The 27,784-nt window shown below is 38.4% G+C and overlaps 1 protein-coding gene across 1 annotated transcript in view; it reads right to left on the bottom strand.

Moving 5' to 3' along the window:
- Nucleotides 1–27,784, bottom strand: part of LOC122538096 (octopamine receptor beta-1R-like) — a 102,223-nt gene that overhangs the window by 22,527 nt on the left and 51,912 nt on the right. The window lies entirely within an intron of this gene.

The following is a 27,784-nucleotide window of genomic DNA, read 5'->3' as shown; positions in this document are numbered from 1 at the left end:
TGTACGTGTTAAATTTCAAACAATTGAGAACGTATTCACTCTGAACGAAATGTTGAAACGTTAAATTTCTTTACAATCAAATGATGTAGCGAACAATACTGGAAATATAGTTCGTGTTTCAAATTCATTTAGAAAAAATATTTATTACATTTAATGATATTTATTATATAAATATACAAATATACTTTCCATTTAGAAGTATATCTTTCGCACATTTACGAAAAAGAATGTCGGCCGCGTCTTTCGCTAAACGAAGATATCGAACGAAACGCCGCTGGAATCGCTAAACGTCCGAGTGTCTTTTTAAGGTATTATTAAGCCGGGCAACTTTCGCCGGGCTATTTTCCAAATAATGCGCGTATCTGAAGTTGCCGAGAAGAATAGGGGCTGTTATAGCAGATGCAAAGCGCGTCTGACTATAGACGGCCCATTGTCACTGGCGCGCTTTGTTCCTCCCACTCTGCTACTTCTACCCTGCTGTGCACGACCATCGCTCCCCGATCTCTCGGTCGATCCTATCGTCGATCCTCCTCTTCAGAGTCGTCCCGCACTTTGCAACGTGCTTTGGAAATTATTCCCAAGGAAGGTTGAAAAGCCCGTGGAACTCTGCTTGTGTGAAGGAAAAAGAAAAAAAAAAAAAAAAAAGAAATCCGATACGTTTTTTACATTTGGACTGCTAGATTTCATACTGCGATAATTCGTGCAACGCGGTGTTCAGATCAGGGCGATAAACGAAAAGCAAAAATGCTGCAAAACGATTACGATAGCGACGACACAGTATCCATCGGACACGATACACGTAATTATAAAATCAATTAGTGACAAGCGTCCGTATCGATTGTCTCGTCGAGGACATTCCTTCCATAAATAAATAAAAACGTAATAATATGTGGAAACTATATAATAACAAATAGAAACTATTTTCTGTTTTTATAATTTATTTATAACTTTATGGTTTTCTATTTATTTTTCCGTAAATAAATAGAAACATAATAATATGTAGAAACTATATAATAACAAATAGAAATTATTTTCTGCTTTTATAATTTATTTATTTATAACTTTATGGTTTTTTATTTATTTTTCCGTAAATACATAATAATAAATAGAAACTATTTTCTGTTTCTATAATTTATTAACTTATAACCATATCCATAAATAAATAAAAACATAATAAATTTATTATTATATAGAAACTATAATAAATTAAACTATTTTTTGTTTTTATAATTTATAACTCCATTGTTTTTACATTATTTTTCCATAAATAAAAAAATAATAACACACAGATAACATACTATATAGTAATAAATGGAAACGTAATAACATACTATATAATAATAATAACATACTATAAACATAATAACATACTATATAGTAATAACATACAATAAACATAATAACATACTAAATAGAAACGATTTAAACACAGTCGCCTCTATTGTAAACGACGTCTTTTTATTCGAAGCTCCACTTCACTCGAGACTGAAAGAAACCTAACCTAAACCTAACCTAACCTAACCTAACCTAAACCTGTATCCTATAGTTTACCGAATTGAGAAACCGAGGAAAGGATCGAAGAAGTGTTCGTCGTTCGTTTTTCTCATAGTAGAGTATTCAAAAAAAGTGTCGACGATCGGCACGAGCGATAACAACTCGACACGAAGAATTCAGCCCTCGAGTGTTAGATTACGGTGGAGATCTTGGAGAAGTCTCGCCGTTTCTCCCCTGACAATCGAGCATCCGCAAATAAACGAGATGTTGCCCCCTCTCGTAGGGGGATCGGATCAGCCGAGATGAAACACGATGAAACAGCGTTCGCTTTTCCACAATAGAAGTCGCCCTATTTATCCGTGGCTGTGGAGCTTTGAAGTGTGTAATTGAAAGGCAGAGACGAAGGCTGGAGGAGAGGAGAGCCGGCCGCAGATTTAATTTTTCCTTTGACCAAGGAGGCAAAGAATCTACGCCTTGGAAACAGATCTCATTTCGCTCTCTCTCTCTCTCTCTCTCTCTCTCTCTCTCTCTCTCTCTCTCTGCGAATAAATCCGCTGGCATGTGGCGGCAAAGGCGCGCACGCGAATCGCAATTGGAATCGGTGAAGAGCCTTCTGTGTTTGGCCTTGGCTGCCCCGGACCCTGTCAGTCGAGAACGAATATTTCGACGTCGAATCACGAACGACAGCCTCAAGCGACGACACTTTTTTTTTTGAATAAAAGACGCAAACCTGTTGGCCAGATAATATCCAGAAGATATACGTATTTTCAGTTCTCGGAATCATACAGAATCAGAGAGTAACGAGTCGTGAGAGTGTACAGACCTTGAGAAAATATAAAAATTATAGCGAGTGTGGTATCAGAATCTAGCGAGAGCTATTAATATCTTTTGCCATCGCCTTTCGTATTCTTCTAACTTCTTCGGTATCCGTTAATTTCTAAATTAACATTTACGTTACATTTACAATACAAATTTATGACTTCATATTTATATTTATTCATATTGTTTGTTATATTATTTTTATTTATATTATTTTCAAATCACGTAGGTTGAAGTTTGTATTGTTGTATCACCTACAGAAGGAATTATTTAGTTACCAAAAATCGTCGGTGATATTTCTAGAAAACGAGAAAGTTTCGCCGAAAACGATGAAACCGAACATCTTGCGCAGGAATTCGATTTGATTTTCCAACGACGTACGATAAAGAAGACAATAAACGTAATAACTAGAAATCTCTTCTCGAATCGGTCATAAATCTGAACTCGACGACTTTTCGACTGCCTCCGCAGGTACCAGGTGATTTCTATTTCGACGAAAACGAGCATCGTCATCGAGTTGCCCGAAAAACCGTGCTCGATTCAACGGTCGATCGACGATCCGGCCAAGCCGATCCAACGAAATAAAATGTCGGCCGAGCCAAACTGGGGAAACTTCGTAACGACCGCGTTCGGGAGGAAGCGTAGTTCTCTTCCTGGTTAGGGGGAAGGGAAGATGTCAGTCGATGGATCAGAAATTGCCAGTTAATTCGGTACCTGGCCTCTCCTCGATTGGAAACTTTTTTCCAAGAGCTCTCTCGGCTGCCGAGCCGAGTTCACGTGGCGAGGAAAATTGCGAAGAGATTCGAATCAAAGGGGGAAACTTCTCGATCGAGATGTAAAACTAATTTTCCAAGATTTACGATGGTCTTTGGCTTGGTTTCTTTCTTCTTTTTTTTTTTTTTTTTTTTTCGTTTCTATCATTTTTCTTCTCTGACGACGTTAAAGGAGGGGGAGGGAGAAAAAAAAGAGTAAAAAAGCAATTAGTTTGCCGGCGAATCGTACGTAGTAACTGTGGCGTTAATTCTATCGGCGCACGTACGAAATAGGTCAATTAATCTGTTAATAAATGGAACTAGATCAGTCGCCTCTTACAAAGAGGGCTGTTGGAAAATTATTTTACGAAAAGTGGAGGTTGTTTGCAACGTTCGTTCATCGTGAATTCTAGTTAATGAAACGTCACATTTCTTTTATCTATACCGTTATACGTTGTTTCGTTTATTTTTACTTTCATCGTGCTAATATCATAATATTTTTCTAATTTTTAATGTTTAATTTAACTCCGACTTTCAGCTCGGTCGGGAGATATTTGCATTTTTATCGATTTAACACGAAACGAAAAAAAATAGCCTCGTACTTAATTGTATTATTCTCCATTTTCCCCCGTAGCTAAGGGCTGCTCGCCGCCGTGGCGGAAATAATTGAATTCCAACGTTAGAAACGCAGAGCGTTCCGCGAGGATCGAGTTTCGAAAAAAAAATTGCGTCCCATTTCGCCGCTGCCGATCGTGCATTGAAATTGCGGAGTAACCTCTGTTCCATTTCGTTGCTCTCGAAAAATATTTGCCACCGAGAACAAATTCTTTTCTCCTCGAGATATTTCGAGAAATTTCGCGAACGAGAGAGTCGCTCGAACGAAGACTCGCCTTGAACGAATTTCTCAAATTTTTCCGCAGCTCTGCGAATCGAGTATATCTCCCGTCGCATACCAGCTTCGACCAGTTATTTCAGACGTTGTTCAGTGTTTTAATTTCTTTTCTTTTTTTTTTTTTTTTTTGTTTCCGTTAACGCGAATATTTCAATAACATTTCCCAATATAACGTTTCGTTGTTCTCTCATCTTTTTTTCTTTTTTTCTCGCGAAATTTATTAATATTTTTTTCGCTCGTCGCCGAGTTCATCGTCGTTTTTTCATTTGATTGTTTGTTTCATTAATTCCCTCGAAAACAAAAAGCCCGTTTACAAAATTTTCATCTCCCGTTCTTCGTTCACTCTCACGGCCGAATAATCGACGAGAAACATGAAATGTGTGCTGGCGTGTTTTCTTTCTTTCTTTTTTTTTTTTTTTTTTTTCGTAACGCGCGAAATAGGATTAGCAGACGTGACGAAACGGTAATCTTTTGTAACACGCGGTATAGAATTTGCGTTGTAATGCGATACGTCGATACGTGGAATGGCGGAATATTTTCCGGAATGAAATATCCTTTAAATACCAGGTTTAACTGGTTAATGGGATTTCGTATTAAAAATGACGGTGATCCTGTTGAAATCTGTTTAAAACGAACCAGCGGTATAACAAAGCGGCATTGTTTTACGAAAACGCTGCAGCGGTCTCGATGGCGGCTTACGACGTGCAAGGGAATTTTCAATTTTAATTTCAAGCAATTCTGCTTAACGAGAAAATATTTACCACCGGATAATTGGCCGGTTCTAAGAATTCTCGCTTGTTAAAATGCAAATTCCGCGAAATTAAAAGCAGAAATTCCCTGTAATAGACAAATAAATCGATCGGTCGTTTAATCATTGACCAGCATCACTTGCCTGCTCACGGACAAGCATTCTTTCTATCTCATCATTCAGAAAGTAAAATAGAATCATTTTAACGTTATCTCATTATTAATAATTTCGTTTTGCGCCAAGATCGAATAAATAGTTCTTTCGAATAATTTTATATTCCACTTGATTAATAGAATTATTTTAATATCACTTTATTATTTCGATTCCAGAAATAATGCAGAGTGAATAGCTTTCAAAATCATTTTATACTCTTTTTGATTCGAATAAAATACCACGTAATTTGATATACGAACTTTGATATTAACGTTAACAATAACATTATTGCGAATATTGTTGGGCTCTCGAAACTGTCGTAATTAATTAATGATTCAATTAATAACGATGACCACACGCTGTCTGACTGCCGACAGATTCGTACTACTTGCAGCGTGTATCAATCGATTTCTAATAGAATCTTCTCTTCCTCGCTCGCGTCACGAATTCTCCACGAACGCTTCAGCCGGATCAATAGGATAGAAACAAAAGTGCCTCGAGCCTTTTGAACTTTTCACTATCGAATTTTTTTATCTTATATTATATATATTAATTTTTATAAAATAAATAACGTGCAACTTCTGTCTCGCACGTCTACAACACTTATTGTGTCATGGGCTTGATTTTCTTTGTTTTTCATTGCGATGAATTAATATCGTCGACAATAATTAAGCTTAAATAAATCAATTTGATTCATTGAAACGTAATGTTGAGAAAATTAAGAATACACGATGCTTGGAATAACAATTGGAAATTCGTTTCGTCGATTTTAACCACGAAGAAAATTTCACGGAACGAGACGTGTTTCGAGAAAACTCGGAAATTCCAGGACAGTTTTATCGCATGACAAAAACAAAATCTATGTTACGATGTTTGAAAACGTCTGCCAGGAGCAACTGCCTCGGTTCTAACGAAGTCAAATTAATGCCAGAATGCATAAGTAAATTTCCAGGACGCTTGCGATCTATCCTCCGCCGCCTCCCCTCAACCCCCCCCCCCCCCCCAGCTCGCCAGATCCCATCGAAAATTTACAGAATGCGGCGAATTCCCGACCGTTATCCGAGAAACCGTTCGAGTGGTGTATATCGACCGCGCAGCACGCCGGCACAATGCATTTTTACTGAAGTATTCTCGAATCATCCTATAAATGGACGGATCGGTCCTTTATATAGAACAACCTTGACTACAGCAATAACAAAAATCATTCGTGATATCATGCCTTGAAGTGCCTCGCATTCATTTCCCGAATCGATAGCGTCGATACCCCGTTGTCTTGCCTGTCCGGGGCAAACCTGTTAGAAGCTTGACATGAATTTAAATCGGGTTGAAAAGAGAGGCGAGAGACGATATGTCGGTGTTATTATTGAATTTCGAAAATAAAGGGACGTGCACGTACGTTGTCGCGGTGCCGCGAGCTACTTGAAGTAGAAACAGACAACGTTTGTTACGAAACTGGCTCGTTATTAAATCAAGCGACACTTCCCCTTGGGATCTTGGGGCCAAAGTTTACCAGAAGCAGTACTACAGTACTACAGTTTATCGCTGTTCGATCTCTTCGTAACGAAGTTGTAAGTGATAGTAGAGCGACGAAATTTTTAACGAGATGTTCGCGACGAAGAGAATATTATCAGGAAGGAAAAGGAATAAGACTTCGCGACGATATCGAGGTTCGCACGCGCGAAATAGAATCTTCACTTCTCGCCGAGAGGTAATGACGTTTCGCCGTGCAGTCGACTTTCCCACGTCTGATAAAATCGAGCGCGATGCCTAAGCGAAAATTTCACTATCGTAAAAAAATGGCAAACCCGATTTTAAGGCGTCAGGACAGTTTGAAATTTTCGAAAAGTCCGTTTCTTTTGTTTCGTTTTAAATTAATTTATCAAATTACATCTATTTTCTTTATCTTTAAATAAATTTAACCTTTGAAGTCTTGGAAATAAGATGCAAAAGGTTCTGGCCTTTAAAACGATTTATTTTAAGGGTATAATAAATTAATTGAATTTGTATCACTGTTTACAACTTTAAGCAGTATTATAAAGTGTAAATCGTGCGATTCAAATGTTACTTTTGGTGAATCGAATACTAGGGGACTTGGATTCAGTTTAGTTGCGAATTGTAAGAACTGTGAGCCGCGATATATAAGTAAAAAAAATAAGTAAAGGATACGTATCAAAAATGACTCGAAACTAGGTTTTTAGAAACGGTGTGCAAGATATCTCGGAATCTAACCAACCGATTACTGTGAAACTTGGTGCGTGTCTTTAGTCTAACATTTACTAGGGATTGACGATCGAGCGTTTTTTAATTTTTAATAATTTCGAAAAATATAAACAAAAAACTGTAGAAATTTTTGGCATAAATTCGATACATCAAAAACAAATAGCTACACAAAAATGAAAATCTTGGATCGTCAATCCCTAGAGAATATTGTATACTTTTGAACTTTTTTTTGCCTTTTTGTTGCAACCAATCCTGTTTGGCTGGAATCATGCACGCCGATAGGCAATGTAAAAAATAGTTATGTAAAAGAATGCCCTTAAAAAGTTAAATAAGAGCCCTCTTTTTTTCCTTTTTAACGTTGCTTTTTACAGTTCATAATGTGTTAAAATAAACCACGAAAGCTCATGTCAATCGAATATGTACTTTTCTTTTACTAGCCCTCCAAAGTATTCGTAATTTTTAGGCTCGTCAAACTGTAGACTCTGTAATTCCTCGCTTCTCGAGGAATTTGAAATTTTTAAAGCTATCGGGTCCGATCGATGTCCGACGCGAGTGAGGTTCGATGAATTTTTGAAGCAGGGTCGATCGATGCACGGAGTGGTGGAAAAAAGTTTCCAAGTCAGCTTAACACCTCGCCCGCACGCTTTCGTATCGCTCGGCGGTAACTCAATTAGCACACTTGGTCTAGAAAAGATCCGGAGGGCTTTGGCCAAGTCCCGTTAATTGTACTTTACACGTCGCAGCTTTGAAAGTTTCACAAGGGCGGATTGACACTTCGAGTCTCGAATTTTCGTCAGACAGACCGCGATTGCAAAAATCCAGCTCGGTTCTCGCAGAAAAGGAAAAAGGAGACAGCAACTCGCAGCGCGTAGAACTGTGTAGCATCTTCAAAGGAAAATATTCAACGCAATGTGTAATTTAAGAGAGAAAGAGGATTGGAGCTGCGCTACTTTTACGGGAGAAAGCTTTTTACACAATTTACAAGAGAGGCAACGATACTTTTGCTTCTTTTTACCGTTAATGCGCGGGTTGGAAAAAGAGCGTGTCCTCTCTCCACCACATCGTGGACAATGTTTAACCTCTTGGCGCTAAGTAACCGGTTCGCGGACCGTAACGAGTGACCAAACCGTATACAATAATTCGTCTACTTTTTGAATTTCGTCGGTACATCACTGGATAGAAATTACTGAGTAATAATAAATTTATTATTCGTTTCGATATACTTAAAACTATTGAAAAAAATATTGCAAATTTGGGCCAAATATCCTCGACGTGCGTGGCAAGAGGTTGAATGAAACGAAGCACTCAGGCAGTTGCAGCATTCTCGAAAAAAGAGAGAGAGAGAGAGAAAACTGATTCGTGATCTAAATTCTAATTAAAATTTAAAATTTTCGACGCGCGTGCGACGTCGAAATGGTAACATTCGCAATCCCGTCTTAACGAACCAGTATTTTATATCACAGTGCAACCACCAGGTTGCATTTCGCGATGCATCGACGGTGTGCCTGCGTTGAATGTTGCATGAAATCTGTGTTCCACGACGTTCGCAGACGTTTCTCGGTTGATTGGCAAGCGCAGATAGAGAGATAAAAAAAAAATATCCAATAGAAATCTGTTGGATATTTCCTACAATGCTGTAGCGTGTCTGCTCTTCTTGCCGGATATTCCTCTGCGAAGTATCTCTCTGCTCGAGGAAACAGACTCGTAAATTCCCGGATCATTATTCCGTTCCTATCGGCGTACAGGTTTTACGACGTGTCAATTACGCGGCGAGAAAGCACGCCAGTTCAAAGTTCTCTCAACCAGTTCTCTTTATCTTACCTGTGTGTGTCTCTCTCCTTCCATCCAACCGTTCGTTTCGTTCTTTTATTTCCTCGAAACAACATCTTTCGTGGAAGATTGGAAATTGCACAGCTAAATCATCGTTCCACTTTTCATTCTCTTCTTCTCTTTTTTGTTTCCATTTGAATTTACATGAATTTACGTAGTCAGAATATTTAGATTGTGGTGTATGCTGGCACAATCTTGAAATCAAACACGTCACCAGCTTTCGGGTATGTCTGAACTTCACAGTACAGTGAGAGTTTCAACTGTGCCACCATCGAACAAACTTCATCGATCTTACCGTCGAAGCAACGATTCCGAAACGATGAAGAGCACGAGCTTCGAGCTCGAAGAAAAAAGAAGCGAACCTTCGATCGTTAATTTCGCGTTGGTTGTCGAGCGATCCTCCGCTGCCGTCTCGAAGACCGTCGAGGGAAAACTTCGTCGAGGGAACGAGGACGCAATTTGGCCGGAGAAGCAGCGGAGGATCGTCACATGCGAAAAGAATGGTTACCTCCACCCCACACGCTCCGTCCTTCGAGGAGATGCAGCAGCGACAGATGCGCGAAGAAGCAAGGCCGAAAGGAAGAGAGAAAGAGAGAGAGAGAGAGAGAGAGTCAGTCGAGTCGAGAAACAGCAACATCCACTTGCCTCGATATCAGAAACTCGACCGCGAATCCCTCAGGGGAGATCCGATCGGAAGAATGCAGCCACCGAGCCAACCCATCAGGCGACCAAGCGATCGATCAGCGTGCATTCGAACGTCACGGAGACGCGAGTTATTCAGTCTGTGGTAACGTATCCAGTCACGTCTTTGGAAACTGGAACGATCATCGATCGACGATCCGATCCGACCAGATGTCCGTGCCTTTCCTCAATCTTTCTCTCTCTCTCTCTCTCTCTCTCGTGCTCGCGAGGAAAGGCAGAATAATAAGAGGGAGTAAGTAATAATCCTTTAGATTAAGGCCAGAGCTAGATAACCAGAGTTCAATTTCACCGGTTCGGTCAGCTTCTGAAGCTGACTCGCGAGCCACCGCCGCTACGGCGATGAAATTTAAGGAGATACCCCCTCTCCGCCCCTCTTCGGGGTAATTGCTGGTCGAGTATACCTCCCGTTTTCCCACTTGTGATTAGCATTCAGAGAGGGAAGGGGGGGGGGGAGTAATAAAAGGAGGTTTTCCAGGATTGGATTTCATTCGCCGTTTCCTTTGGCGGAATACTAACGACCGAAGGAGGAGCTCCTTCGAAATTTCGAGAAAGTCGTTTAAATACTGTCTTTCTCTCTCTCTCTCTTTCTCTCTCTCTCGCGCGCGCAGTCGTCGTGTATATTCGCGATTAATATTCGAAGGGAGGATCTCGTTTCAAAGTTTCTGACCGTTTTCTTTCTCGGGTTGATTTCTCTTCTGATATCATTCGTAGAGGGTCTTTCTCACTTTTCTCAGCGAAAAACATTTGAAAATAATGAGTTGTTTTGTAATACAGAAATTTGCGTTTGAGCGTATGGTGAAATCTCGTGAACAAATATTCAAGGAAATTTTATTAACATTTATCTGGAGAAACTGATGAAAAATATTTTTATTAATATACTGAAGAAGAATATTTTTTTAATATATTGTTTTAAAAAAACACTAATTTCATCAATTTATCAATTAAAAACGATATCTTCGATAATTGTTGCAAAGGCATTTGACAAAATTCCCGCACCCCGAACTTTGAGGGTAATTTTAATCCCTTCGACATCGACGTTTGCCGATAAGAAAAAAACACGGGTCAAGTATTTTTTTGAAAACTACATTTATGCCAAATTTCATCAAAATCGATGATTCATACTTTGGTACGTCGTTCGCTTAGTTGGATTGTTAGTTTAGTTGTAGCTAGTGTTCCAAGAAAAAAATATCGGAAGGATCCCTTTTCAGGTAGCTCTCAGCTTTGGATTTATTTCAAGGCCTCTTCCGTTTAAACTTGTTAATGACAAGAGCTTCTCCAGCTGAAATATAATTAAATTAAATTAAAGAAAAAAAAAAGAAGTCTTCTTGAAATATTTTCACCGAGAGAAATAGAAATAAATGATCGATCGATTATAGTTTCTTGCCTTTGGAATGAGCGAAATCTAATATTACGTAGTTCTAATATTTCATTTTTTTTTTTCAAGGATTTCAATTTCAATTTCAAAAATCAAGCTCGCTCCAAGTACAAAGTGACTCGAAGCAAAATTTCGAAACTTCCTGCTGTCGATTCTTCGCGAACTTTGGCCAACGAGCCAAGGTTTTTCAATCTTCAGTCGATTCTTCGCGAAGCAGCAACTCTTCGGTCGAACGATCTGCAAAATGGAAATCTAGTTCCCACTATAAACAGAGGGGAGAACGATCTCTCGGCCGGGTTACGGGATGCACGGACAATAATTCTACGCAGCTCGTGACATTTCTGTCGATAGAATTGAGTTATCTGACGCGCTACTCATTGGTCCACGACGTACAATACGCAGGCGCGGCGATACGACGAGTGAATTTTTCATTTCCGCGTAGAAATTATCGAAACAGCTTACTCTTACGAACGCGACACTTCATTTCCAGTGATCATGCGCGTCTCATCTCTCTCTCTCTCTCTCTCTCTCTTTCCGTCTCATTTCTCCTCCATTGCAAAAATTGCAAACATCGTATCTGTCTGTTCTTGCACTTGGCGTTCTTGTTATAATAGCTTTCATTAATCATTCGCTCGGCGAGGTATCAGGTCGTTTCGATCCATCGCACGAAGTGAATTATTTCGTGGAACTAGCGCATTTCAGAATGATAGTGAAGTCGAAACGTGGGTGAGTGAGAAATTGCCTGTATGGTACGATAAGGAATCTATATTTGTTCACATACAGGATGAGGCAAAAATCACTTTTTACTAAAATAAATCAATTTTTTTTATTATTATTATATATCCGTTTCAACATTTGAGAGAAATAATTTTTAGAACGTAATCATGTTTGAACTTAAATTTAATTTCATTCAAAGTCAATCAAAATTTTGACGTTTCGTTAAAAAGAAATACGCTTCCTGTTTTTCCCCGTTCTTATTCTTCAATTGCACGCACGTTTCGTGATACAGCTACTTATCATTATTTTATTTATCCAATTCTGAACAAAATAATTTGAGTTAATTTGGATCAGTTATTTTTTTGATAACGAGGAATTTCCTACCTATAAAGAAATCGTTTCGAGAGTCCCAGTTTTACAAATCAGCGCAATCGTTCAACAGGTCAATAAAGAACCGCTCGATCCTTCGTTTGACCTTGCACGACTGGCCGAAACCGATGGCGATTCGATACAATTTTCCCCAGAGTATCCGGGTCGAATGATGAATCTCTGGACAAATAGAGGACAGTTGCGCCGGTATCGAATTGATTAGGCACGTGCACGCTCGTAACAACGTCGACCGAGAGGGTGGATTTAATCCGCGATGAAAATGCAGCTGGACTTCTTTCTCTGAGTAACTGCGCTATAACGATAACGAACATCGCGGGAGTTTCCGGCGGCCTCTGTCATAATATTTCCGCGTGGTACGGTGACTGACAAATTCACGATCCCATCCCCCACCCTCTGTCGCGAAACAGGGAAACGCTTTCAACTCGAACGATTCGATCCCGACTGTGTGGAAACGTATAGGGTGGAAAGAAAAGTTTGCCCGTGGCTGTCATAGATGAAACTCTACGCCTTCGATTTAAGAATCTGACCTTGACCTTGAATTTCAAGATCGAAACTTTCCTTTTTTCCGTTGCACTTTCATTCAGGAAGGTTCTTTTGAAAAACTGGCAAGAAAGCGTGCGTCCTAACAGCGACCTTGTGATTCTGGATTCTGGACACGCAGATGTATATATTTACGTAATTTTCGTATCAGGTTTCACTAACATTTGACTTATCGTAGCTGTAGCATCACTGTCAGTCTAAATAGTTAAATGATAAAACTAAAACTATTGCGTATATAATAACGCGACATCAACTTGCCGCAGCCGCGTGCGTTCTAACAGCGACTTTATGGTTCTGGACTATAGTTTCACTAACATTTCATCTATCAAATTGTTGTGGCATTAGTGTGAGTCTAAATAATCAAATGATAATGTTAACTTGATATTATTCGAAATGTGGACGTTAGATTCACGCGTCCAGAATCATAAAGTCGCTGTTAGGACGCACCTGTCCGCAGTGTGAAATGGTAAGGAAGCTTTCTTGCCATTTTTTCAAAAGGCCGATAATTCTTTAAGAAAAATTTTTACCTTCGTGGTGAGCAGAATTCAATGTAAACGAAAAAAATTTTGATCTTGAAATTCAAGACAGGTTTTTTTGATATATTTTCATCAAATCAAAGGTGTAGAATTTATCTACGATAGCCACGGACAAACTTTCCTTTCCACCCTGTACGTTCCAACGACTTCTCGCGTCCAGAGAATTCCCCACGAAACGACAATCCGATTGCATCTTCTTCTTTCTCCTCTCTTTCTTCTCGTTCTCGGTCGGAGAATCGGATCATCGAAGAGCGGAATGTTTCATTAACAGATGTCGCGTCAGATCTCTGCTGTTGTGGTTGCTAATAGTTAAGACTGACAACTAATCCAGCTAACTGACAACTAATCGAGCTAACAACTAATCTGACGAGAGTGACTAATAGTTAAGACTGACAACTAATCGAGCTAACAACTAATCTGACAAGAGTGACAAATATTTCGTCGTAGACACTCTGTTGCTCAAAGTAACTAAAAATCTCACGGTCTGGCTGCTAATAGTTAAGACTGACAACTAATCGAGCTAACAACTAATCTGACGAGAGTGACTAATAGTTAAGACTGACAACTAATCTAGCTAACTGACAACTAATCGAGCTAACAACTAATCTGAGAAGAGTGACAAATATTTCGTCGTAGACACTCTGTTGCTCAAAGTAACTAAAAATCTCACGGTCTGGCTGCTAATAGTTAAGACTGACAACTAATCGAGCTAACAACTAATCTGACAAGAGTGACAAATATTTCGTCGTAGACACTCCGTTGCTCAAAGTAACTAAAAATCTCACAGTCCAAGAGGAACTCTCTCTCTCTCTCTCTTAGACTTGGCAATTCTACAAACACTCCGAGGAAAAAGAACATCGTCGAGTCGTGACTTCACCTCTGTGCAAACAACCCACTCGTAATACGTGCTTTCGCGCGAAACTCGTTTGCCCATTTTCGTCTGGATAGCTGGCGGCTAGGTGTTGCGATAACAACCGATCGAAGCCAACGAGTTGAACAACGAGAACGCAACGCCGATACAAGCGGCGGATAAAGAGGGAGGGTGTAGAGAAATTAAGGTGCTCCTTGGAAAACTATTCGACAGGCATCGCGGCTTTGTTTACCGTATCGGACGCCTCGCAATGGCGACGACTAATTAACCTACTTTTATCGACGGAACAGCGTTACACGGACTTCACTCGCTCATTATCCTTTCGTGCCTCGAGTACTTCAGCCGTCGATCCGTTCTTGCAGTCTCCATTATGTTTCTGAATCGGACGAGTCACGATGATGTTTGAAGCTTTCGATTTTTCAAATCGACATTTGAACAAAAAAAAAGCGGTGACTTTGAAAAGATTTCACGTATATTGTTTGCAGATATATATGACAAATCTAATACTTGCATAGAAGTCAAATGACAGATGAACACGCCAGCATAAAGCACTGTGATTTCATGGTCCAGCACGTGGGCATTAACACCTGATCGGAGCAATTTAATTCCGGTGTAATATACTGCACGAAATATTTTATGCTACAGTGGACCTCCATTCCAGTTAACGTCCCGTCTGATTTAACCAAAACCTTTGCCGTGTGAATTCACTTATCTCCGCGTGGACTCGTTACGCGAACGCGAAATTATGGCAGACAGCGATGAAAATGGGTGAATCATGGAATTATATTGTACATAAACGGCGTGTGTGTGTGTGTCCACAGCGAAATTCCACAATCCGCATTCTCGTTCCTCGGACTCGGACTAGGCCGTTAAGGGGTCAGTACAGTGTGAAATTTTCAAAAAATCGATTTTTTTTACGTTTTAAATAGTAGTTTAAAGTCTTGGAAATAAGATGCAAAAGGTTCTGGCCTTTAAAACGATTTATTTTAAGGGTATAATAATAAATCCGCGCGGATACAGAATAATTGAATTTGCATCACTGTTTACAACTTTAAGCAGTATTATAAAGTGTAAATCGTGTGATTCAAATGTTACTTTCGGTGAATCGAATATTTGCGGACTTGAATTCAATTTGGTTGTGAATTGTAAGAACTGTAAGCCACGATATATAAGTAAAAAAAAAGTAAGTAAAGGATACATATGAAAAATGACGTTCTGAAACTTTAAACGTTTCTCTCGAAACCAAGATATCTCGGAATTTGACCAACTTATTACTGTGAAACTCGGTACGCGTCTTTAGTCTAACATTTACTAGGGATTGACGATCGAGCGTTTTTTAATTTTTAACAATTTCGAAAAACATAAACGAAAAACTGTAGAAATTTTTGGCATAAATTCGATACATCAAAAACAAATAGCTGCTATTTTCATAATTTTCACGAAAATGAAAATCTTGGATCGTCAATCCCTAGAGAATATTGTATACTTTTGAACTTTTTTTTTTGCCTTTTTGTTGCAACCAATCCTGTTTGGCTGGAATCATGCACGCCGATAGGCAATGTAAAAAAAAAGTTATGTAAAAGAATGTCGTTAAAAAGTTAAATAAGAGCCCTCTTTTTGTTCCTTTTTAATGTTGCTTTTTACAGTTCATAATGTATTAAAATAAACCACGGAAGCTCATGTCAGTCAAATATGTAATTTTTTTTTTTTTTTACTAGCCCTCCAAAGTATACGTAATTTTTAGGCCCGTCACACTGTCCTGCCCCCTTAATTCTCTGCAAACGCGAAGTTTTCTCTCAAAGTTAACGGTGAACAGACGCAACGTGCACACAGAGTGTTCCCTTGAATCGGCCTTGAACCTTTCACGAAGGGATTAAGTTTCCGTGCCCGTACACGCGGCGAAGTTTCGTCGAGGAACAACGACGACAACGTTTCTCTCGTTAGCTGCGCGTGCAAGAACGTCAAAGGAACGCTGACGTCGATGGAATACTGTTTGGTAAGAGTAACAGATCCAACCAGCGTCTCCCCGTTATTCAATTTGCCATCAGCGAAACTCGCGGAATTGCCGGAGACGGTTGCCTAAACCGTCGATAACGCCACGGCGGATGTTCATTGTTGAACTTTCGTCGAGGTCGCCGGCTCGAAGTGGAGGGAAGCGGATGCGCGAGTAGCAGAACTTGGATGACCAAAAGGGAGGCCATCTCCGGTCTCTGTCGCTTTCGGAATCTTAAGCGATTTCATTTCCTCGGCCTTCGAATCGGGAAAACTTGTAATCGCTTCTCCTCGAGAGAGGGATCTCCCTCGAATTCTCGAATCGGAGGGCGAAGAGACGTGCCGCGGTATCGCATTCGCCTATCTTTAGATCTCGTTTAAATCTCGTTTTAGTTCTCGTCGTAAAACGAATGAAACTCAGTGGGAATAACTAGGAATTAAACGAAGTCTTTTGAATCCTTTTGAAATTTTTGTGAATTTTTGTTCGAGGTGATGAAATTAATTTCTTTTCTAAATATCGACTGTTTGGCAAATATTTGCTAAACTCTCATGAATAGATTTATTTGCTAAATTCTCGTCGATGCTACACTCTTCTTATCGTGATCTAACTTATACCGTGGTACGTAGGAATGAAACAAAGTCTTTCGAACGTTGAGTCCTTTTTCAATTTTTGTTCGAGGTAATGAAATTAATTTCTTTTCTAAATATCGACTGTTTGGCAAATATTTGCTAAACTCTCATGGACAGATTCATTTGCTAAATTCTCGTCGATGCTACACTCTTCTTATCGTGATCCAACTTACACCGTTGTACGTAGGAATCAAACAAAGTCTTTCGAACGTTGAGTCTTTTTTCAATTTTTATCAATTTTTGTTCGAGGTAATGAAATTAATTTCTTTTTTAAATATCGACTGTGCAATTATTGACTAATCTCTTATAAACAGATTTATTGCAGATACTACACTCTTCTTATCTTATATTAATTTATATCATAGTACGTTAATCGCGGCACCATTCTTTCATTAACCTCAAAAACGAAAGCAAACTTAGGGAAAACGAAGTTTCGAAAACTTCTTAAATATTTCTTAATTAATTTTAAAGTTAGCGTGCACGATTGAACGGTGGCAACGATCGACGATTCATCGACTGACCGTACGTAATCGCCGGGAGACCATCGAGAACGCAATTACTCGCGTGTAACGCCGTTGATAACAAGGACGCTGGATTGACGCAATAGTTCACCCGATATATTTATCCCGTGGGCTATTTTTACGTGTTTCATTCACAGCGGCTCACTAATCTTGCTCATCTTTCTGAGCGATCGAAACGATGGATTGACACACACTGCGTATTATCCATACATATATACATGTATGTACATACGCGCGCAACGAAAGGTAAAACCTTTCTTTTTTTTTCACATGAAGGTTTAATGTTACGGACAGCTAGTTTCATTTTATTTACAATTTTCCATTATTTTGTTTATTTCTGGACTGGGGGTGTAGTTCGTAAAGTAACGTGGAATTTGTCTTTCTCTCTTTTTCTTTTTTTACATTTTAATACGAAAATGTCGGAAATTATCGAAAACACAGTGCACGTGTGGTCCTCGATGTTTTATCACCTTTATTTTATGTATAGGTTGTCACCACTGGCAGACACGCGGTCGTGTGTTTATTATTTCAACGCCTCCGGATATCGACTCAAATTCCAAATGTTATTACATTTTAAAAATCGTGTAAAATCGTTTTTCTACGTGTACCATCGATTGATGTTTATGAGAATTCGTATCTCCATAAATACAACTAAAAACATTGAATCAAAATAAGGATCTGTTTCGTCCCTTAAATAAAATTGTACGTGTATGTTTTTACGTATTTTATACTACTGCGTGTATATTTTTACGTGTTGTGTGTACACTGTGTGCATTAATCTCTAATTAAGCTCAGTTAATCGTGTATTTCAGAATGAAAATATTGCAGTTGTAATATCCTTGTTTCTCAGTAAGGTAAATATGCACCTAAATGAATAAATTTGTACCATGTTTGTAGTTTTACAAAACACACGACGATTAGAAATCTTTACAGCATATAGAATATATTGCATAATATTATTAAATAATCGACTAGACAATAACATTGGAATGTAGAGAAATGAATTTCAATTCATCTCGTAGGATCAATAAGTAGATTTCAGATGGTGCTTACAATTAGTCAAACAATTTCGAATTTTTATAGCATTAAAAATACACATCTTTAGATATAAATATTATTAATTAATCGATATTACAATATTGTAATGTAGAACAATGTTCCATTGAAACAATATTTCATCTTGTAGGATCAGTAAGTAGATTCAGATGGTGCTTACAATTAGTCAGACAATTCCGCATTTTTATAGCATTGAAAATACACGTATTTAAATATAAATGTTATTATTATTATTATTATATGTAATAATATTATATATAAATATTACAAACTAATCGTTTAGATATTACAATGATACAATGTTTCATTGAAAGAATATTTCATCTCATGAGACCAACAAGTGGGATTCAGATTGTACATACAATTAGTCAGACAATTTCGAATTTTTATAGCATGGAAAAACACACTGGTGCAAATCTCTGATATTATTAAATAATCTGTTTGGCTAGGCAACAACATTTGAATACGTAACAGTGTTCCATTGAGACAATATTCCATCTCACAGGATGGAAGGAGAGACCAGCAAGTAGATTCAGATAGTGTTTGGTCAGACGATTCGATTCAGGCAGGCAGGTTTACACACAAGCGAAGGACGATTACATTGAGGCCGGTATCTGATGAAGCGGCTAAAAGTGAAATGGAATAATAACTCAATTAGGCTCGAAGTAAGAATTCAGCCGGGAATTTGCATGATGCAGTCGTTGTATAGTCTATATACTGTCCCCGAGAGAGCGGTATCTCTGCTTCTTTGATTTGCGAATCAAATTGCAAACGAAATGGAAACGATCGGAAAGAGATCGTAGCCTGGCACTGTGGCGAGCTCTTGTTATTCTGGATTTCTGGTAATGCGATATGGAAAAATGGAGGCTATATTAAACTTCCTTCAAAGTCACGATTCCTCCGCGAACGGGAATAATGTTTATTTTATGGTGGAGAAATTTCATTTCTTTCCCGTGGAACCGAGTTTCACGAAGGGAAGAACCTCAAGTTTCAGGGAAAATTTTAAAACTGAGAAAATTCACGTTACGAATCTTGTCATTCTTTTTTTTTTTTTTAGGGGGAAGTTTTGCAATTTCGGAGTCTCTTTTTCACGTAGAATTTTACAATTCGAAATTCTATTTCGATCGTTTCAATCAAAGTTCAAACGTCTCACTTGCAAAATAATACTCGATGAGAAAGTAAGTTTCCAAATTTCCTTCACGAACCGGAAATGTCAAGTAACTGATACGAATCATGATATAATAATTAAATAATTTGTAAATAACGTGCAAATAAATAATTAGAATAATATACAAATGATTTATATCAATATCGATACAAATGTTAATATTGTCGTACAGTCGTTCGAAATACATCAATAATTTGTGTAAAAATTGGTTTTTCGTGGAAAAATTTCTCTTCCAATCCATGTTCCTGTCGTTGTTTAATTTTTTTTTTTCTGTTTGGTAACAAGACGAAAGGAAAAGACGAGGAAAATGATGAATGAATTCTAGAAAATTGGTTACGTTTACGACACCTGCAAGCAAATAGATTACGGAAACTTACATTTAAGTCACGCTTAACGTGAACTTCGAAAGGAATAACTTGGAAACTTATATATCCATCTGTCTTTATAACTAGATGATTTGTAAGGACGATGAGATCTGGCTACGTATCGTAAAAATTTCATTAAAAACGAACGACGTGAAAGAAAGTTATTATTATTAATTATTAATATTTAAAATCTTCTAATTATTAATATTTAAAAGTCACGCGTCATTACAATTCTCGCGTACAATTAAATTAAATTGCACCGCGTCGAGATCCCGTGGCAAAATTTCTGGAGTATACTGATCTGTTCGCTTCGACACAAAGGAATGAGGAAACAAATGAAATTGAAATTTGCTCAAATTAATGAAAAAGAAAAGACTGATATACCTCGCCTAAATACCTTTTTAAGCGATTTTTCAACGTCGAAGCGTGCTTTTTTCCCTCTCTTTCTTTTTCCTATTATTCCAGTAACTTCCTTTGAAACTGGTGAAAAACTGGTAGGAACGTAGAAATACCCTGTTCTCGCGTGACAAGTAAAAAATTTACGAATCTCTTTGACAGCAACGGATGGTACAGCAGTTTTTACTGCGCTCTCCACCTACGAACGGCATAAAAAATAAAACTCTTTGAGCCAAAAAAAACCTCGTCGCCGAGCGGGAAAACCTTCGAGTTTCGAGAAGATATCGCAATTAAATCTCTTTCCGACTAATTATTTCTGTTTTTTCTCGTACGCAGTGGCTTTTTCTCATATGTAGCTCTCATTGCATGAAATGACAAAACGAAGGCGTAAAGGGTCCAGTGGAATGATCGTTATCTGACGGAGGCACGTCACGATGATACGTTGCGTCGTATAGAAAAATAAGTCGGTGTCACGCTGACAGATAACGATCCGACAAAGGGGCATAAGAAAAAAGCTGCTGATGTTGTAGCGATAGACAACAACAGCGGGAACGGGTTTGCGGAGGAGGGAGAGGAAGAAACGAGACGGGGCGAAAAGAAAAGCGTCGCGAATACACAAATGTATTCATATATTTACATTCTGCTATATTTCTGGTCTATATCGCACTCGCCATTAACCTACATTGCACACTTTTTTTTTTAAGGAAGTGGCAAAAAAGAGTCGTGCCGTTGCCAGATCTGATCAATATTAATGAACCGAAGTACACACGTACATACATACCTCAACCCCTTTCTACGACATACTAGCTCATTTCTCGTCGGATTTCTTGTTTCGTTTTCTCAACTTTTATTTCTTAAATATCCAACCTCGCGAGACCCTACGACTCTTACGGAAGTAAAGTTTCGTAGAAATTGAATAGGAAGCAGCGTTGAAGTTACATACACTTCGGGCGTTTATCTTTCATCGAATTAATTTTTCAAGGAAATTGCAGTAATATGAGACGAGGAAACTGAGTCATCTGAGTGTCATTTGCAATTGTTATAGCGAAAGCTAGGCCTGGGATTGTTTTTTTTTTTTTTTTTAGCAGCCCAAGTTTTTCAAATATTAGGATATGGTTGCGTGCGTGCGAAGAACAAAGGTTTCGAGGATATGTATGTATATCGTGAAGGAATCATTGAGGGAGAATCGAATCGGCAAAGTGAAAGAGCGTAGAGCTCGAGAGAGTCGCGAATAGTGAGGAAATTATATACAGGGCAGCGAGTTGTTAGAGTGGCATAGTATTATAGAGAGTGGCGATGATTGTGATAGCGTGAGAGTCTAGAGATTCGGACTTTGTCAGTATCTATTACATTATTTCTAAATTAATAATGCTTTATTTATATAGGATCGTCGCTGAAAGGCTGAATGACACGAAACAAAAATAACTTGTTTTCTTAATTATTTATTATTTTACTTGGAAATATAATTAATGAATTTCTTCAGTACGTATGCTTTATAACTTACAAAAAAAAAAAAAAAGATTGAAAATGAACAAGTTATGACTTTTTCGAACCCTTCAGTTTTTTCAGTGGCCACCCTGTATTTATTTTAAACAAAGTAGGCAACAACCCTATTCATATTATATTTTCTTAGAAAAATTGAGAAAAATTCTCGTCCAGGATTTAACCGACACAGCCTACAATAATAATAATAATAATAATAATAATAATAATAATAGAATTATTGATTTTGGAAAATTCAGTACAAAGCAAACCAAAATAAACGTGAACAACTTTTACACGACTGATAACGCGAGATTCGAGATCCCGAAACTTTATAATAAAACGACTTCTTTGCGAAGCAGCTGAGAAGAGGGGTGAGGTTTGGTTTTGTGAAACAGCGTCAATCGCAAGGCACCGTGGAAGGGGAAGGTGGACCCGTTCAAGGTTGACGTTAATCTTCGACGGAGACGTTGCAATAACGGAGCAATAACGACTGTGCGCGTTGGTGAAACTTGATGGCGATTATGTTGATAATATTCGCTGGAATCGGGTACTCGTGTATCACGGAAGAGGATACCGGGGCGGTCGATGGCCCCACGTTCGTTTGTTTCGGCTAAATTGTTAATCATCGTGAAAATTGACCGTTCATTTCGAAGTTGTTAACAATCGTTTCTTTGTTATATGAAATTATTGGTAACAATTGGAGTGGAAAATTCAGTACTCTTGAGAGGGATAATTCACGCTGGAACTACCAAAGTGGTCCAAATGACCGGTTCGTAATATTTTCTGTGTAAAACAACGTATTGTTACGGATTTAAACGATTTCTCGTAAAAGCTCGGGTACCCTGTTGCATTGTAATGTTTCTCCGTTCTTTTTCAATGATTTCGATGGGAATTTTACGCTTTAATCGCCGATAGTTTTAGTGTTGAGAAAGATAGAACCTGGGTAAAATATTATTTCACCTTGAATGTTTCGTGCAATTTTGTATCCTGAAATTTCTTGCAAGTGGATAAAAATTCGCTGTCCAATGATAATTGATTCTGAGACGTATAAATCGGTAAGTAAATTTTTTCGCTTATATCTCTTATATTTCGCTTACATATTTCGACAACTAACACTTCAAGGTTCATTTTGCAAAAAAATTTTTTTGATTCTTTACAGTCTTTTTTTTTTAAATATATAATTAAATGAAATATTTATGGTATAAAAAAATTATCGTTGATTTTCCTAAAAAAAAATGAAAATAAAAATAGAAATAAAAAAAACGGAATTACTTTCCAATAAATAAAGAATTCTTGAAATTATAATTGCGAGGAGCAATTGCGTAGTGAATTTACGTTAACGAGAGACAGGCACAGTTACTTCGTTAGTTAACGATTAGTGAAACCACGTGTTACATGTTTGAATCGCGGTAAACGCACGGTTATTCGCGGTACGCAGCGAATAAATGAACCACGAGGGAATCTCGCGAATGAATGGGCATAAATTATTAAACTAATGTATACGGACAATATTGGCGAAATGCAAAGAGAACTAAACGTGACATTTACAATTGCACTGTCGAACCACGAAATCATTTCTGCGTAGCGTGGTTCATTATCGCTAAAGAGAGAGAGAGAGAGAGAGAGAGAGAGAGAGAGAAAGAGAGAAAAAATCCATTTCAATGGAACGTCGTCTCGACGATCGAATGATCTATCAAAACCACAATACCCACTATGTCATAGTTCTCGTCCTGTCAATACAAGACGTCATCGAATTCAAAATTCAAAATTAATTCGCAAGTGGAACGACCCGGACATTGACATAATGATCGTTGGATGGGGGGGAGTGGGCTAAAGTTTATTGAAAATAGCCGACGTCGCGAAATAAATGTCAATCGTTGGATGTTTCGTCAAATTAAATCGAAAGCGACTGTTTGAAAATTCGTTATTCGACACGGTGAATGAAAACGAAAATTAATACGTGAGATCCACAGGTTTGCAGATTGCAATCATTTGACTTCTGAGTTTCGAAGGTAGAAATGAAATTAAAGGGTAGAGAAATGACAAATAGCGATGAAAAATGTGTAGTATGAAGGAAAAAATCGTTTCTTCTTCGAGTAAAAAATTTGTGGTTCAACTCTCGACTTTTCGAAGGGAAACGCGTTATCGTGGAATATCGTGAGAGGAAAGGAAGAATGAATTTCGGTAGGAACGAGGGCGAGGGACCAACGAATACCAATTTTTATTCATCGAAGAATATCATTTCGTACAAAGAAAAAAAGTTGGTTTGGCGTTTGTGCTTGAAATTTACAGCCATAGCTGCGTGGTTCAATGATTAATGGAGATCTGTCAACCGAAAGATTGCGTAACAATTCATTATGAATATGGTCGTGGGACGTGAAGCAACGCTTCTTGTTTTCTTCGAGTGGAAGTCACGAGAGATCGATCATTTCACCAGAAAATCTTTGGAAGATTTGCAGTGGATCGAATAAATTCGACTCGAATGTTCTATGCTTTGTCACTGGAATATATTTAGCAACAAATTTAATTTAATCATTAAAAAACTTGCCAAAGTAGGAAAGAAAACATTGTTGTAGCAGCATTCGTTCTATTTTGTTTTCTGCGCATTTCCTTCTCGACAAATATCTCGCGTTTGAAAAGTTCCGATAAGAAGAAAATCAAGCACTTTGACAAAGAATCGGGACGCGGTGACGTAAACGAAACTGAAACTGCTCGAGCTTCGATTCGTTGACGATGCGACGGGACAAGAATGGGCGAGAGTGGGCGACATTGGCATCTTGTCTGCCCGATTAACTCCTCGATCCTCCATTGGAATCGCAGTTTGAGAACCTCGTTAAAGATCGAGAGAACGTTGTCGACGTAAACTTTATAAAGAGGAATGGAATTCATACATTCGAGTGGGTGTCCAAGCCGCGAGTAAATTTGAAGCTTACGATCATCCCACGATCAGAACCAAGTTTTCTTTAAATCAGTTCCTGACAAATTCGCATTCTCGTCGCATGAAAACACGACCTTTCGCCTTTCGTTCCTCCACTTCAAATTTAAAATTGTCATTTGAAGAATTCCCGATTTTTAAATTATCTCTGTTTTGTCTCTGTGTACTGTAAATGGTATAGTTTTGTATCTGTGTACTGTAAATGGTATAGTTTTGTCTCTGTGTACTGTAAATGGTATAATGGTACAAGGAGAAATTATTTTCTTTGAACAAAATAGCAAAAGTATCGTTGAATATCAGTTTGACGTCTCGTCCGATGAAGCGTAAGTGGAACAGGTTCGTATGTGATCAGACGAAGTCTCGTCTAAAATTTACATTTCAGGTCGATAATTTACCGACTAGTACTCGGACTCGATGAAGAAAACAGACCTGAGTTTAACGTGTCGCGAGAAGGAAAAGAGAAAAGGAAAAAGGGAACGTCGCTTCGTATTAATTACCAACTGGCCTGGCAAATGATCCCCCCGTTTCCAATTAATAAACAGCGAACGCCAACGAGGAAGCGTGTTGGTCGAAAAATAAATATTCCCGGGGCTAAGAGGCAATAACCGCCCACGGGAATCCCATGGCGGGGGTGGCGAGCCCATCAGCGCTTCCTGTTGCACATCCTCCTCGTCGCGTAATTACGTTCACACGGTCGGAAATGGGGAACTCGGACGGCGGCAAAGCTGTCCTGACAAATGTGTCACCTGGAAATACGGCGCCGCCCGTAGAAAAATCCTCTGGTTGATAATTAGAGTCTATTCGACTGATTGCACGCCGGTGACGAATAAAACAAAAAGAAAAAAAAAAAGTAGGAGGAAAGAAGAGGGGGAGAGGACAAGGGGAACGTGGATGGAAACTTTGAAAATTCGTTAGAGATCCTAGCCGCGGCCAATCATTTCTCATTGACTTGCCACGGAATCGTGTTACCGTGGACGTGACGCAAATAACATCTCGTCGAGAGAGAGAGAGAGAGAGAGAGAGAGAGAGAGAGACAAACGCGCGGCGACGTGACGTTTCCGCTCTCGCGGAGTCATCGATTTTTCTCGAGAAATTAATGAAAACACTTTTTTACTCCCGAGTCATACATCGCACGGAGATTGCATTTCCACCGGCAATAAACGTGGACGATAAGAGATTTCAGCCCTTAAATAGTGCTATTGATCGAATTTTATTGCTGCGGGCTGTTGCAGTGAACACAACGGGACAAGGTCGCCTTTCCGCTCGTGTCGAATCGTGTTGATTTTTCTCGAAAAATTGACGGATTTCTTCTCTTCTCAGTATACTTTTGAGATGGTATTTCTGGCCAATAACGGCACAGGAAATTTATAATTTTACGAAAATACGTAATTGTATAATAAGTGCTCGAAACTTGTCATATTCCTTGTAGCTGCAAAATTGTTTTTTTTTTAATAATAAAGGTAAAAAGAAATCCGATTTCGATGATTTCCGTCTAATCTGTCAGTTCCGAACTGTTCATTACACTATTTTCGTACATCCGATCCTATTTCTGTTTGCGTATACATATCCTGTCGTGTATTGTACCTGTTGATTTCGTTCGATACCTTTATTTATGTTACTGTTGATAAATTTGGATTTATACCTTTATTTGTATGCGAAGTCTCTGAAATGTTGCAAATAATAAAACGCAACAAAGTCCACTTCCGTTGTCGTTATAAATCATTTCTTTTCATAAAAGTATAGCTGCGTATAACGAGACGATTACTATAATTAAACGCAAACGACGACAAACAATCGTCAACTGTCGAGCAGGATTATGGGATCTAATTTAAAAGGAAAGTTGCTCGTTGGCTAGCTGCCACAACTTTCGGCTGTGCCTTTCGGAACCTGGCAGTCCATTGTTTGCTCATTCGCTGACTCCTTCGAAATTTAAAATAAATTCCAACTCTATTCAATGTGAACAAAATGAAAGGAAAACAAGGAACGTGGAAGATCGAAATCAAAATGTCAACTTTCCGTAACTTTGTTTTTCTCGGATTAAATTCGTCGTTGAGAAAAACACTAATTTCATTAATTTACACAAAAACGGTATCTTCAATAATTTCCGAGATATTTGACAAAATATTTTCCGCATCCCCAATTTTGAAGGTAGCTTTCACCTCTTCAACATCGACGATTGCCGATAAAAAAAACTAGGGATCAAATATTTCTTTGAAAATTACATTTATGTCAAATTTCATCAAAATCGGTGATTCACAGTTCGGTATGTTCCCTTGTTAGTCGTTAAAGGATCATTGACGAGGTCTCTACGCGAATCTGCGTAGAGCTAATCATTTCCTTTTCGACCAGTCGATGCTTAATTATTTTACAACTCAGAGTAGAGGTGGCGAACTGGCAGCCCTTACCCCTACTTTCCTGATCCACTGCGAAGGAAAATTCGACGTAGTGGGGAGATGGATGCAGTGGAGGGGGCAGCGCTAGCAATTAGGAAAATTAGTGACTCTGATTTAGCTACTCGTAGTCTCTGGCGATTCTACAAAACTACTTTGTCAAATTGTCGCGCATTTACATATCTCTTTTGGAAGGATTCAACAAGACTTCCATTCAACGTGACACTTGCGTGACACGTCTCGTTCAAACGAAAACTGCAAAAATCACCGCTTAACCATTTGCAACTGATTGCGGACCATAACGAGTGACCAATACAATAATTCGTCGCTTTCTTTTTGAACTCGTCAGTATGATATCACTGGATGGAAATTATTGAGAAGTAATAAATTTATTTATTATTTGTTTTGCCTGGGTTCTACTTAAATATACTTAGTTATATTTAATTAAATATACTTACTTATACTTAATTAAAAAATTCTCGACGCGCGTGGCACTGATTGCGGATCATAACGAGTGACCAAACCGTATACAATAAATCGTCGCTTTCTTTCTGAACTCGTCGGTATTAGATCGCTGTAGATAGATAGAAAATTATTGAAAAGTAATAAATTTATTACTTGTTTTGCCTGGGTTATATTTAAATATACTTAAAACTAAGAAAATATTGCAATTTTGGGACAAATTCCAGTGCAAGAGGTTAACCACTAATTGCGGACCATAACGAATAACCAAACCGTATACAATAAATCGTCGCTTTCTTTCTGAACTCGTCGGTATTAGATCGCTGTAGATAGATAGAAAATTAT

The sequence above is a fragment of the Frieseomelitta varia genome, unplaced genomic scaffold (genome assembly GCF_011392965.1).
Source record: "Frieseomelitta varia isolate USP_RPSP 00005682 unplaced genomic scaffold, Fvar_1.2 scaffold_961, whole genome shotgun sequence".
NCBI classification, from domain to species: Eukaryota; Metazoa; Arthropoda; class Insecta; order Hymenoptera; family Apidae; genus Frieseomelitta; species Frieseomelitta varia.
This window is presented reverse-complemented; position numbering and strand designations above follow the sequence as displayed.